At 37.4% G+C, this 15084-nt stretch overlaps 1 protein-coding gene across 6 annotated transcripts in view; it reads right to left on the bottom strand.

Moving 5' to 3' along the window:
* Nucleotides 1-13287, bottom strand: part of Keap1 (kelch like ECH associated protein 1) — a 210987-nt gene extending 197700 nt beyond the window's left edge. For 2 of the 6 annotated variants that reach the window (XM_090416108.1, XM_090416113.1), the window contains exons 1-2: nt 13120-13287; nt 7814-7906 (exon numbers count right to left, since the gene is read on the bottom strand). The gene's annotated coding sequence lies outside the window, so the exon portion shown is untranslated. Of the gene's footprint in view, nt 1-7688; nt 7907-13065 lie in introns of all 6 variants that reach the window. The other 4 variants (XM_090416110.1, XM_090416109.1, XM_090416111.1 and 1 more) reach the window with 4 other exon arrangements.
* Nucleotides 13288-15084: the final 1797 nt, after the last annotated feature.

Below are 15084 nucleotides of genomic sequence, written 5' to 3'. Positions count from 1 at the left end.
AGAGGCAAGGTATATGAGATGGTGTGGTGTAAGGTGGAGGTTGATAGGAAAACATATTTAATTGGATGTTGCTATAGGCCAGGGAATATGGTGTTGTGGTGAAAATAGAAACATGAGTTAGTGAACAAGGGAAGGGTGATATTATGGGCAATTTTAATTATGGCGATAGATTGGAATGAAGAGATAGTATCTGGGAAGAAGAAAAATGAATTTGGATTCTTGAATGACAATTGTCTCAAGCAGCATGTAAAGGTGGGTACACAAGAATCGAGAGTTTTTGATCAGATCATTTCATCAGAGGATGTAACTGTGAGTGAGGGTTTGCACTTTCCTCCAATTGGTGAGAGTGATGATGAAGTGATCAGAAGGGTTGTGGCTAGCTATATGTGGACTTCTGTGATGAAAGGATATATGTGGAAGCACAAGGCTGGTGATTATGACAAAGTTAGGAGACAGCATGGAGCTGTACCATGGAATGAGGAGTTCAGCAGTAAGGTAATAAATGCTGCTTGGGAACTGACAAAGAAATACATAACAGCATCAATGTTGAATGTATTTTGAAGGTCAAACGACTGAATAAAGTAGATGTAAAATGGATGAATGTGGAAAAGCACGAAATCTGGAAAAGGAGGCATTACAAGATGAATAATGATAATAATCAGTTACATGAAGAATATAAAGAACAAGCCAGGAGTGACTCAGTAAGGCACAACAAAAGTGCAATAAGAGCAGAAATTAGCAAATTAGACAAAGACAATCCCTAGAGTTTTTATATATGTGGTAAGTAGAAAGAAGAATGATTATGGTAAGATGATGTTAATGGATGAAAATTGTAGAATAGTACCTGATGGAGAAGACATTGTTAAGGTATTCAGTGATCAATTTATAAGAGTGTTTCATCCTCATCAGGGTGAAATCATGAGAAACTTATGAGGGCATAGGAGAGGATGGCTTAATTGTGAGTCGGCAGAAGGTGTTTGAGGAAATAAATAACCTTGATGTCAATAAGATGATAGCATTTGATGACATATTACCACGTATCCTAAGGAATGTTCCAGGGAATTAGCAGTAGCATTGGCATGCCTGTTTAATAAGTCTTACAACAGCACAAGTTCCAAGGGAGTGGAAAGAAGGGTAAAGTTGTTCCACTGCATAAAGGTGGTGAAAAGACTGTGGCTTCAAATTGTAGACCAATCTATATATCTGGAGTTGTGAAGGTACTATAGAGAGAGAGAGAGATTGGTGAGATACAGCAGTATTCTCAGTGGTTATTAACATGAGTTTGTTAAAGGGAGATCATCTATAACTAACTTATGTACTAGAAAGATGACAAATGTCTTGGACAAGGGAGATGCATATAAAGTGGTATACTTAGATTTTGCAAAACTTTTGATAAACTGTCACACGACAAGCTGTTATATAAATTGAAACAGATAGGTATGGATAACAGACTTCTGAGATGCAGTATCCCAAAAGAAGAATGTCACCAGTGGTGTAGGGCAGTGCTCAGTTTTGGGACCATTGTTGTTCAATTTGTATATTAATGGCATTGGGATGGATTTAATTGGTGATATGCAGCTGTTTGCAGATGATGCAAAATTGGGGAGAGCAATACAAAATGAAGCAGATATTATGGTCTTACAGGAGGATGTGAATATATTATGTTGCAAAGTGTAAGGTTTTGAAATTTAGTAAGCAACAATGGGATGCAAAGTATACACTTGGTGGGGAAACTTTAAAGGAGGTAGAGGAGATGAGAGATCTGGGAGTGTTTGGTGGACAAGTACATGAAATTCAGGGGCCACATTGTGCAAGGTGTGAAGACATCACATCAGATAATGGCAATGATGCAGAGGACCCTGACATGCAGATATAAAAAGGTTATGATGTCATTGTATAAGGCCATGATCAGGTCTCATATGGATTAATGTGCAGAGATTTGGTTTTCATGGTGATGAGGATATGTTAGAAAGGATCCAAAGAAGATTCAAAAAGAGTTGTCAGTGGTCTTTGGAATATGGAGTAGAGAATGTAAATTACAAAGCCTCATGAATAGGAGGAGGAGGAGGGGGATATGATTGAGACGTGAGCTAGTCAGGAATTGTTATCAGGTTGTTATCAGAACAAGAACCCATCCCTGGAAACTGTATAAGGAGAGTGTGAACAGGAGTGAGGAGAAAGTTCTTTACATGGAGAGTGGTTGGTGAGTGGAATGCATTGCCTGTGTGTTGTGAATGTAAACACAATGAATCAGTTTATGGCATGGTTGGATGAGCTTTGGATGTGGGATAGTGTGTACCTCCCATGATGAGTCTCAGGCTCTATGGAAGTCAGATGTTACTAATAATTTGGTACCCTCTGATATATAAATGGAAGTTTTTTTTCTACAGCTTTTTCTTGGTTGATTGCAAGATGAGTGTCCCAAATTTGCGACAGATTAATGCAGCAGTCTGTTATTCCTGACCTGCCATAACGATGATAACAAATGTATTTTTTGTGTTCTCTGAGGGAGATGCTGATTGACAGATCTTCCTGTGTGTCCAGTGGTGAATAGATCAGAGTTGCTAGTTGGAAGGGAGATATAACCTTCACACTATGTTCATATTTCTTTAATACTTAAGTACTTGAAATGTACTAAGCATATGGAATAAGGACAATAGTACTATGATCTTGTGTATTTGGGGAGAGGAAGGTGGGGGAGGGGATGCGGTATTTTATCCATGTTGTAAGGACTGTACTCATTGACCAGAAAGTGATGGAAATGTAGAAGAGTTCTGTAGTAAGAGCTACAATACTAGAACAAACAACACTTGACTCTATGAATTAGCATGTCAAGGATTCCATACTGCTGGGATGGATGATGGTGTGACAGTTTCTGAAAGTATCTTCCAGCATGTGTGTTAGCATTATGTGACCCAGAAGAGACACTTCCATGATGAGTCCTTGAGTCTCTGTAGGAGCTTGTTTGATTTCATTCTACCAAGTTCGTTTTCTATATGGCATTTGGGCTTTTCTTATTGATTGCATAAATTTGTCCCTTAATCCTTCATATTATACTCCTCATGCTGCTTCTGAGGGGGGGGGGTATCCTGTTCTTCATGTCTCCTCCTCCATAACAACCTCTTTTCCAGAAGCTTCTGCATAATTTAATGATTCATCCATTTTACTCCTACTTATCCTTAGACCTTTAGGAATATAATCTGACATTCCCATAAATAATTGATTCTGGAGCACGCTAATTTCTCTTCAAATGATTAAGCCACTGCATATTACCAATCTGTTTCCTTAATTTATCATAATCCCCCCCCCCCTGCTCTGTAATTTCATACATTACTCTTGTTCTGTGAAGCTGATTCCTGGCTAGCCATGCTCCATGTCAAAGCCAGATGATCGCTCTCCTATTGGTGGCACTGTTGTGATGTCCTCTGTTATCGCTGTATGAGATGATATTATTAAGTCTAACACTTAAAGTCCCATGCATTGGATCAACTACATGCTACATAAGATAATTGTCCCTAAGTATCTCAATGAACTTGATCTCCTTATTCACACATGATATTTCATGCTTCCAGTCAATGTTGCCATACTCAAAGTCACCTGTTATTATCATCCTCCTGTTGCTGTTTCATTTCCCTCTGCATTCCGATAATTACCTAAAATTTTTGCTAAACCTGAATCTAACACCAAATGGCCTCAAAGTCATTATCATTACTGCTTTCTTCAAGTTCTACCTTGAGAGGACACAACTCTTCTGAAATCATCAATAATATCCCCATCTTCTCTTTTATCATTTGTCTTTTTTGAAAAATACTGTAACCATCATTCTATTCAAATAAAGTATGTCATGCTCTGTAACACATCTCAATAACACCAATGATTTGTGGACTGACTAACTGCATTAAAAGAAAACTGTGAGCAAGAGGGTAAGGAGTGGTTTCTTTGCATGGAGGGTGGTTGAACCATGGAATGCATTGACTGATGGAGTGGTGAGAGCGATAATGAGTTCAAGGAGTGGTATGATAGACTTTGTGTTTCTTAGGGGGGACCTCTCCTCGGTGAGTCTTGATAGACTTTGTGTTTCTTAGGGGGGACCTCTCCTCGGTGAGTCTTGATAGACTTTGCATTTCTTAGGAAGGACCTCCCACGATGAGTCTTTTGACTCCATGGAGGCCTGAATAATAATAAGGCTGTGCAAACTTTGTATCCTTATTTCCTAATACTCCTTGCACTGGTGGCACAGTAGCTTTTCCCTGGTCACCCTTCCCTTTCCACAGTTCCTTACCACATCATTCAAGTCTTTGGACTCTGCTGCTCCGATTGAGGCCATCTCTGTCTTCCTTTGTTCATTATCCCATACTAATTCTCATATCTTACACTCAGTCCTACTAGCTAGTATTCATTTCTCTGACTCGCTACACACACTCCTCTCATCAACAATCTACTTAGTTTTACACTATCACTCTCTCACTCAATCGCAAAAGTCTACAGCAAACAGCTTTTTCCTACCTTCAAATTTATCCCACCCATCCACAAACTTAAGTCCTCTCTTCCTCCATATTTTAGTTATCATGCCATTCATGATCACTGGTCTTCTCCCCAGCTCTCTATTATCATACCTCGGTATTCACTAACAATTCTTCCTCTCTCACACTCTTCTGCTTCACAGTCTCTAGCACACACTTGCTAATCTCATGCTACCTCATTCACACTTCCTTGCAAATCATTCTCCAACCAGCACATGAACTCCTCTGCATTTCTCAGTCACTTTTTTCCCAATCACTGCTCCTCTCACACATCTTTTTGATACCTACTTCATTTTCCTATTTTTTCCATAGACTCTCCATACCATACTACACTACTTTCCACCATTCTGCTCTAATAATTTCACTTTGACTCATCTGCTGCTTGCACTTTCCTTCTTGCACCACCACTATCAATCTCATTTCTAAATATCCTATCTCACTCTGTGCATGCCTCAATTCATTCCACAACCTTACAATTTTTTTTTCTAACATTCCTCACTTGTGTTCATATTTTTCATGCTAGCTTCTTTACCATCCTTCATTCATTCTTCTACCATTGCCACTCTTTCACAATATCCCTCTCTGCTATCATATTAGCACTCAATTTTCTTGTTACTATCACCCACAGTCACCAATACATCACCACCCATCAATTCTGCTTTCAAATCACACTTCACATACTCTTCTTCCATTTGCCTTAAAAATCCATAACTTATTGACATAATCTAATGAATACACATAGCATACCTCACATTTCACGAAATGACTAAAATCAAAATTCAACTCATGCAAAGACAAAACCTCTGGGCATCTTGCTTTCTATGCTAGTCAGCATGTTTCACTCTAAGTTTAAAGATTTTATATATAAGCTCAAACGAACAAGTGCATACATTACAAACAATGCAAGCACAACTTCTAAAGCAACTTTTACACATAAACACATAAAATCCACAAATAATTGGCCACCCAAAAATTATCAGAAACAGCAGTGTTCTTGCACAAGCCCATCAGCAAACTGCCACTTATACTTGTGCAGTGGCACTATTTTTGTTTTTTTTTGACATATTTTTTTAGGATCCCTATACACAGCAAACTTCATATTAAACAACTGACTCAAAGGCATAACTCTTTTGCACATACCCTAAAAATACATGGTAATATATTATCTATTACTCCAGCCTTATTAACATCTGCTCAAGCAGCACTTGTTCCTATGATTCTTTCATTTCTAATTCTTCTATCATTTGCCTCTCTTCTAGGTTTACACATTTACACCATTACAGCTTATGCTGACAAAGTGCCCAACTACCAGGTCACCCTATTAGCATAACCACTTACCAATGTTACCCTTCTGAAATTCTTCATCCTCTTACTTGCAAAAGAGTGGAAGAAGTGCCTTTTCTAACTTGCATTTTATACTCTGCATGCATCTGTACACTATCAACTGTCTTGTAGCTCATAATACTATCTTTTCCCATACCACTGATTGCCTGACATCATGATTCAATGGTTTTATTTGTACTCTACTTATTAGTCTACCTCTTGGCATACAACTGTTCACTGCTTGAGTCAGATGCATCAATTTCCATACTCCATCAAAATCTTTCCTTCACAGCTCATCAACCTATGGTACTAATGCTAGTTGACTGCAGAATTTCCCATAATCGCTTACCTTATAATTCAATATAAATATCATCTTGATAGGCTATTAAAACAGCAGAGGAACTGTGTCTATCAAGAAATAACACATGGTTTTGAGGCTACATGATGATGTTCCATTAATTTCCGTTCAAAATTAATAGAAGAGTATAATACGCTGTTATTATAAGCTAGAGGAAAATGATTGTGTCCAATTTATCTAAAGATTTCCCAATCAGTTTCCTCTATCTTTTATCACCTGGCAAAATATCACAACTTGGTTATTGGAGGCATGAAGTGACTTTCAGCCATGTCTGGATGCTAGAGCAAGGGCTCTGGTTTCTGCCTCCTCCCATCACACGAATATTATCCTCAAGCACATGTCAGTCAAATTGTAGGATCCCAGACCCTCCTCACTCAAGGGTACAGCAGTAAAACTGTATTGCAAGCCAGAAGCTAGATAGTATATGGAACCAAACCGGATAATAATGAATTGGAAAGTTTCCTGATCAGCTAGTGCTAATCCTGCTGCCACTTACTCTCCAAGTTCATGATTGGAGTAAGGTGGTTTGCAGGGGAAGAGGCGAAGGTCATGTGTAGACAGCAAGATTGGGTCTTTCTATGTGGGCAGTATGTTTGCAAGTCTGCCACATCTCACTGCATGCCCTTGTTCCTTATCTCTTCATCCCACCATGTATAATGGATTACAACTCAACAAAATTTCTAAGTTTACCAAATGAAACTGTCACTTTCATTTTCTGTCTCTAATCACATCCTAAACTCAAACTTCAACTCACACTGACTTCAACTATCTGAAGTCAGAGTTCAATTTTCTGCAGATAAAATACCCTAACAGTGAGGCATCATTCTTGTGAACTTCAATGTCCACAAATCAAATTGGCTTCCCTTCTCCAGTTCCACGAAGCAAGCAAGCAGGGATGCTGGGGTATTTTCCATTAGTCACAAATTAACACGTATATCAATATCCCTACAAGAATACCAGACAAATCCCCTCCAATCTGACAACACACTTGATCTCTTCCTAACAAGCTCCCCTTTCAAATATACTGCAGATGATGGTTCTCCTCTTGGTAACTCAGACCACAACTTCATGTCTCCTTTGCTATGAAACAACCTTCACTCAACAGTTCTCAGTCTCACATCCATTGGTACTAGAAGAGTGCCAAATGGGATGAGCTCCATGATTTCTCCTTTCCATAGTCCGATCACTGCTCCTATTCTTCTGATCCAAATACTTGCTCAGACCAAATAATATAAATCATTCTCATAGGAACGAAGGTCTTTATCCCTTATTCCTCCCGAAATCCTCAGCCACCATGCAAGCCATTGTTCTCAAAAAGTGTGTTAACACATTATAAAAAACAGCATATGATGATTAGTTCAAACCAAACTCTAGCTGCTCATTCCATGTCACAGCTCACAACAGCTGCAAAAAAAAAAAAAAAAAAAAAAAAAAAATGAACAAATAAAAGAGAGATTTTGAAAGTGCCAATGTCAGAAACTCACCTCCTGTCCAAACTGCAGTTGAGCCTTCCAGTCCTTGCCAAAGCCATTGGGCACAACTTTTGCCTACCCATGTTTCTACCACTATCATATACCCAAAGACATACCCAAAGATAAGAATGACTTACTGGCATTAATCTTCTCTTCTAATTTCTGCACTGATGAAAAGACAAAGTTTCCCTACTTTAACACGAACTTCTCACTTCAAGCCACTGAGTCTCCTATCAGAAAAAAATCAGAAGAGTTCTTAATAGCCTGAACAAAAACAGGTCATCTGATTCGGATGGAATCCCTATTAAAAACTAAAAAAAACTTATTAAAAAATATTAAATGTATTAAAAACTTGTGCACCATAATTAACATATATCTTATATTGCTTCCTCAATCAATCCTATTCAACTGGCAGCATGGAAACAGGTCCACATCCATCAGAAAGACGATAAAAATCAGCAAACAAACTACCATCAAACTGCTCTCACTTCTGTTCTCTCAAAAACTATGGAGAAGATCATCAACAGCCAATTTCTTCATCACCTGGAGACCTACCAACTAATTAGTAAGCAGCAATACGGATTCTGTCAGGATGGTTGGCCAAGCAGTTAGCGTATCCACCCTCCAGCCAAAAGGCTGTGGATTCAAATCCTGACATGGGCATAGATGTTTGCAATTGTCTGTGGAAATACTAGTGGTGGAAGCGGGTGGTAGATGGCATTGGTGTAGTTGTGGTTAGTTGTAGTTGGAGGATTGAGTGGTGGAGAAAGAGTTGTAGAGCAGGTGCCCTCCCTCAATGAGTCTTTGAACTTCCTGGAGGTGTCACATAATAATAATAATCTTCACTACCCACCTCTGGCCTTAAGCCATGGAAAAATTTAGAGCAACTAGTGACTGATCTCAACATTTCAAAAGCATTTCATTGGGTTTAGCATAGGGACCTACTTAGCAAACTGTTATTCTATGACCTACCTTCTATTCTCTGTATTACCAGCTGTCTCACTGGTCACTCACTATGACTTGTGGTGGATGGTTCCTTCTCCTTAGGTTTCCACACGAATGCTGAAGGAACCCCAGGGTTCTGTGTTTTCACCAACTCTCTTCATCTTGTATAAAAATGATCTGTTCTCACAGAGAGAACAGATCCACAGAACCACCACCAAGACTAATGTCCTAAGCTCTAATCTCTTAGCTATATTTCAATGGGATAAGAATAATCTTGTAGATTTCAATGTCATCAAAACTCAGTCCTGTCTAATCTCTGGCAAAAAAAGATCTCTTATCTCTTTTCCTTAATTTTTGATAATACCTAAATATCCCAACACAATTAGATTTCCCTTCTTGAAGACTTACACCTCCAACTTTTCCTGCCATAAACTTACGTCAACCATAGCTTCTGCAGCTGCTGAAAAACTCTGTATACTCCTCTGCTCATCTCTACATCTGCTAATTCAACACAAATCCTAAATCCACTCACCCATAGATTATTACTCACACATTTGGGATGGTGGACCAAAATCCTCTCTAAGACAGCTCAGTGTAATCCAGAAATGGACAATCTGGTTAATTAATGATCCCTCTCTCTCTCTCTCTCTCACCAAACAACTTCAACTGCCCTCACAGATCTTCAATTTTCATCTATGGTCATCTAGAGGAAGCAGTCTTAAACTGTATTAGGGTAAGGATGATTCCTAAGGTAGGAGTTAGATGGATGAGTAATATCATTAAACACGAGCTGCAGAAGAAGAAAATGCAGTAGAGGGTATATAAAGAGAAAGGTGACCAGCAAACTCATAAAGAGTACAAGGCTCAAGCAAGAAAGGTGACCAGCATGGCAAGAAAGGCAAAATCAGATTATGAGAAGAATCTAGCTGAGTAGGCCAAAGGAAATCCTAAAGAACTCTTTCGTTATGTGGCAAGTAAGAGGGAAAATGACTATGGAAGATTAACCTTAATGAATGATGATGGTCACAAAGAGAAAGAAGTGGGTAAAAATAGTTGAGTTACTGATTGACCACTTTGCAAGGGGTATATCATCCTAGGCTCTTTAATTTACATCTCAGCTCTGGTAGAGTTGAGAGTGGAAATGGAGTGGAAAGAGGGAAAAATAATTTGTTTCCATAAGGGAGGTTCTAAGACTGTAGTGGAAAATTGAAGACCAATCAGTATTTCAGGCATGGTGGTAAAAGTTCTAGAAAAATTGGTAAAAAAAAGAATTCAAGAATGGGTAGATAAAAATATCATACTGTATGAGGTTCAACATGGCTTTGTGAAGGGTTGGTCATGCCTTAGTAATTTACTAAGGCATGACCTTAGTAAATTACTAAGTTACTCTTATAACTTTTTATAAGAGTAACAGCTGAGTTGGATAAAGGAAATGGCTATATGATGATTTTGCTGGATTTTGCAAAGGCATTTGACAGAATACCACACGGAACTCTGTTGCACAAATTAGAACAAATGTGTAGATATGACACTGGTTAAGTGGATAAGAGGGTGGCTGCTGGACAGATATCAAAAAGTGATATATGCAGTGACCGAACTGAGATGAAAACATGTGACTAGTGGTGTGCCGCAAGGTTCAGTGCTGGGACCATTGCTGTTTAATTTGTACATAAATGATATAGGAAATAACCTGAAAGGAAACATTCAGTTCTTTGCTGATAATACAAAATTAGGTAATAGTTAAATAGGCTGTCAATATGGGCAAATGATAATTGGTGTCAGTTTAATGTTGAGAAATGTAAAGTTATGCAAATTTTTAGATTAATAGAAAAATAAGAAAAATAGGGGTGGTGGTAGATAGAGAGTTCAGAGGACATATTGCTAAGATTACTAAGGTAGCCAATAAGATTACTTGGCTATTGAAGAACACATTAACAATTAAAGATAAGGAAGTTGTTATTCTTCTTTATTAAGGCCTTGATATATCCACATTTGGATTACTGTGCTCAAGTGTCTCCTGGGGAATGTGGAAGCAGTGGAGAGGATTCAGAGGTAAGTGACTAAGATGGTGTGTGTGAATTGCAAAAGTTGATTGATAAGAGAAAAAGAGGGGATATGATAGAAACATCTAAGTTGTTTAAAGGGTTTTATACAATAGATGTAGGGGAAATGCTTCAGCACTTGGCTAGAGGGACCAGAAAAAGGGGTCATCCCTGGAAGTTGAATAAAAGTATGGTTAGTAGTGATGTGAGGACTAGATTTTTTGCTTGGAGAGTTGTGAATGAGTGGAATCAGTTGCCAGAGTCAGTTGTGATTGCTTTGTCTGTTAATGGGTTCAAGGAGAGGTATGGTCGATTGTGTGGATAGATTGGGTCTTCCGTGATGAGTCTTCAGACTCCATGGAGGTGCCTGTATAATAATAATAATAATAACTTGCGTGACTTTATTTAACAGAGAATTTATGACCTAGTGTCTACAGCATCTTTAATATGACTTTCAATGTAAACAAGTAGAGGAGAAAAATGGAATATTTAAAACAAAAACATGTGAGCTACTCATATATGACACAGAGTGTAGCATGGTTGAAAATATATTAAGTATAAACTACAAATTTAAACAACAAGCAAAGCGTTAATTAATTAATTGGAAACTTACTGATTACAGAATACGTGAAGAATGATTTTTCCATAAAGGGATGATTTCAGACCATCATTTCTATTCAGATTTGGAAGATGAAGCAAGTTATCACAACAGTCTCTGTATAAACGTTCCCTAAGTTAACTTTTTGTGAAGGACCTTAATCTTCTTCCCAAAGGGCTCAATGTTTGGTGGCGATGGCATGTTCCCCTGGCCCAAACAACAAGCCCTCTGAAAGAAGATTAAGCTCCTTAATCAGAACAGACTCTGATAATGGGTCCCCACAGATGGTTGTAAGTGCTCTGTTTGTAAATAAGAGGTGCAACATGTACTGTGCAGATAGTTTAGGTCTCCCATGATAAGTCTATGGATTTCTTTTCCCATGCAATTGTAATAATATACATATATATTTTTTTTCAAGATCAGCTGGTTTTAAAGGGAGATCATTAGCAACAGATCCTTAAGGACAAATTTCTAATTATTTTTAATTAAATTAACAAGCATTCTTTATTGGAAAGAACTCATAATTAGTAGTATCACCAAAAACACTTCATTACAGCACTAGACTGTAAATGACTGCAGATGATAGATCCCCCAAGAAAGAGGCCTATCATTTGCTCTAGTTCATTACCAACAACCAGTTTCAAAGATTAAGTGGCTAAATGTAATATCAATTACTGTGGATGTGTGTGTGTGTGTGTGTGTGTGTGTGTGTGTGTGTAGTGCGAGCATGCACACGCACGCATACACAAAAAAAAACAGTACTGAACTTTGACATCTGTTTGCTCCATAACATATATCATTGTAGATATTAGACCCAGCACTATTCAAAGCCAAATGTAGAAACTATGAAAGTTTCATAAGGTAAGTTGACCAGAGCACTTACGGGAATACACTCCCTGGCATTCAAGAGGTGCCTCGGAATGGACTGAGGCAACTCGTATCTAATATCCACTCGACTTATATAATTTTGCATTGCCAAACTGAAGCCTTTTGGCTCTTTATTTTACTAATATATCACTGTAGTTATTCAGTACTTTTTTTTTGTTGAACCATACTGCATTTTTACAAACTTACACACAAAGAAAAATTCTGTACCTTATTTCAGTGCTAGAGGTACATGCCTGCGCCTAAATTTTGCCACTCTCAAATTTTCTTATAGTTTTAAGGAGATTGTTTTAACCTAGCTTAACCTTGTGCCATAACACTATATATATATATATATATATATATATATATATATATATATATATATATATTTCACTTAAATCATTAGGTGAAATACAACTTCCAAAATGAAAGGACATAATATACTATATAGAAATTATACTTCATTTAACTACAAATTTAAACAAAGCAAAGTATTAATTGATAGGACACTAGTAGAAACTCTACTAGTTTCGTGAGTCGACAAGTAATTCTTAAAAATTAAATAAACAAATGATTTATTAAAAAGCAGATTGATTTCTAGCATTTATTTATTCTCTGTCATGTATTTCACTTAACGATTTCATGGGAAATGGTTCTGAATGGACATAGAATATTATGGATCTTTATAAATTAGCGATTAAGAATCAGAGATTTGAAAAAAATCTTAAAAGTAGCTTTAGATTATTAAGCTTCATCAACTGCCCTGCTGACATTACTCACAAATTTTTACATATGTTCATATACATCGAAAGCAATGTGCATTTTTAAAATTTTATTTTATTTTATTTATTTTTTTATTTTTATTTTTTTAAGCATTGGTTGCTCCTGTGCATAAACTGCTATTTTTTTTTTTACAGAAATAATAAATCGACCGTACCAGAATTTGATTTTCGACTCCATATTTCTTACAGCTGATTTTAGCCAAACTCACCTGACATTTCGCCAGGGGAGCAGCACGGAAACAGTCTATTATAAACGATGGAATGGGACGACCTGCCTTTAATTAATATTAAGGAAATAAACGCCCTTCGTTTCACTTAGAGATTTCATCCACAACTTCACGATGAACGAAAATTTCCATGAATCCTATGAACACAGCGAACGCTGATCGTGCAAACCCCCCAGCGTGTTCGTCAAGTTTAACAATTATCTAAAATAAGCAACAAAAAGTTCTTGACAGAAACGCGTTTCAGTAAATTTAAAACCATTAAACTCATATTATGCTTATTTTATGCAAATATCACTGTAATATTTTTAGAAATTCTTAATCTTGTTGGGAGCAGGTTAAACCAATGAGATTATACACATACATACATATATACGCGCGCGCGCGCACACACACACACAGATATATATCAGCATGGATAGGGGATAGCTGACAGATAGACAGATACAAGAGAGTAGTATATGGTGCAGTGGAATCTGGGAGAATGATGGTAACTAGTGGAATATCTCAGGGTTCAGTAATAGGACCGCTACTCTTTAATTTGTATATCAGTGACATAGGAAAATATTCAAGAAGGGATATTCAGTTGTATGCTGATGATGCAAAATTGGGGAGAACAATAGTTGATAAAGGTAATGTAGATATCCTGCAGGATGATTTAAATAAAGTTGCATTGTGAACAAAGGACAACGACTGTCAATTTAATGTTGCAAAACGTAAGGCTATACACTTTGGGTTTAAAAGGTTGCATATTATTATTATTATTATTATTATTATTATTATTATTATTATTATGTGACACCTCCAGGGAGTCCAAAGATTCATCGAGGGACAGTGAGCCAACAGTACTGAACGATTGATCCTATCCTCTTCCAAACTACTAACCGCGCTCGCACTTGCAGGAGAATTGCTTGGACACTGAAGCAATTGGATGTTGTGATTTCTGAGAAATCACAACATCTTTCAGGTTTTTTCATGCCACACTTGTTGGAAGATGAATTCATTGTCTTTCTGGATCTCTCAGCCTACACTTTTCTCCAATATTTGTATCTGTTGGTCAGTTTTCATCATACAAGATGCACTAGTGATCCTGGACCATTATGTGTAAAAACAACAATCTTTTTAATAGGGTGTTTAGCTGCTTGAAGGTGGGAGGGAGAAGTTGTCTCAGCCGTTGAGACAACTTCTCCTGCGAGGACCCTATTAGCAAACATAGGGTCCTCGCTCTCCTAGGAAAAAGAAACAGCTCTCATATGAGAATATGACCTTTTCCCCCTCCAATCTTTGTACATTTTTGTCCATTGAAGCCTCTTTTTATGCACAGCCTTCATCAACAGTTTACTTCTGTTTTGATCTGTGGGCAGTCTTACCTGCTTCCAACAATCTTTGATGGACTGTCATGTCAGAAACATTAATTCCACATGATGTAAAGTCCTGTTTGAAACCAAACCCCAAATAATTGTGAAATGAAACAAAAACCCGACTGAAACCAAACCTTGACGAAATTTCGGCTTGTTCGGATTAATTTCTTCGCTACTGTGTGTGTGTGTGTGTGTGTGTGTGTGTGTGTGTGTGTGTGTGTGTGTGTGTGTGTGTGTGTGTACACAGAAAATATTTATTTATTTTAAGAAAAATAACTTTATAACTGTATAGCCGAATGTCGAGATAGAAAATGACTCATTTATTTCTAAATGCACTACTAGTTTCGTCTTTCTAGAAGAAGACTTCATCAGGTTCTTAACACATAGAAAACAATACATAAAGACATTACTTGAGTACATCACCAGAGTTCTAAATTATTAATGTATTGTATTAAGAGATCTCTGAGATGTTTCTTGAAATGAAACTGCATTAATTTCTTTGTTTTTCAATAGTATGTAGAATTAAACAGCTACACCAAAAACGGTGCACATCTGGATTCTTCAGATTGACTTTTCTATATATTTCGCT

The sequence above is a fragment of the Typopeltis vanoorti genome, chromosome 3 (assembly GCF_054136105.1).
Source record: "Typopeltis vanoorti isolate ZY-2024b chromosome 3, IOZ_Tvanoo_1.0, whole genome shotgun sequence".
In the NCBI taxonomy this organism is placed as follows: domain Eukaryota; kingdom Metazoa; phylum Arthropoda; class Arachnida; order Uropygi; family Thelyphonidae; genus Typopeltis; species Typopeltis vanoorti.
This window is presented reverse-complemented; position numbering and strand designations above follow the sequence as displayed.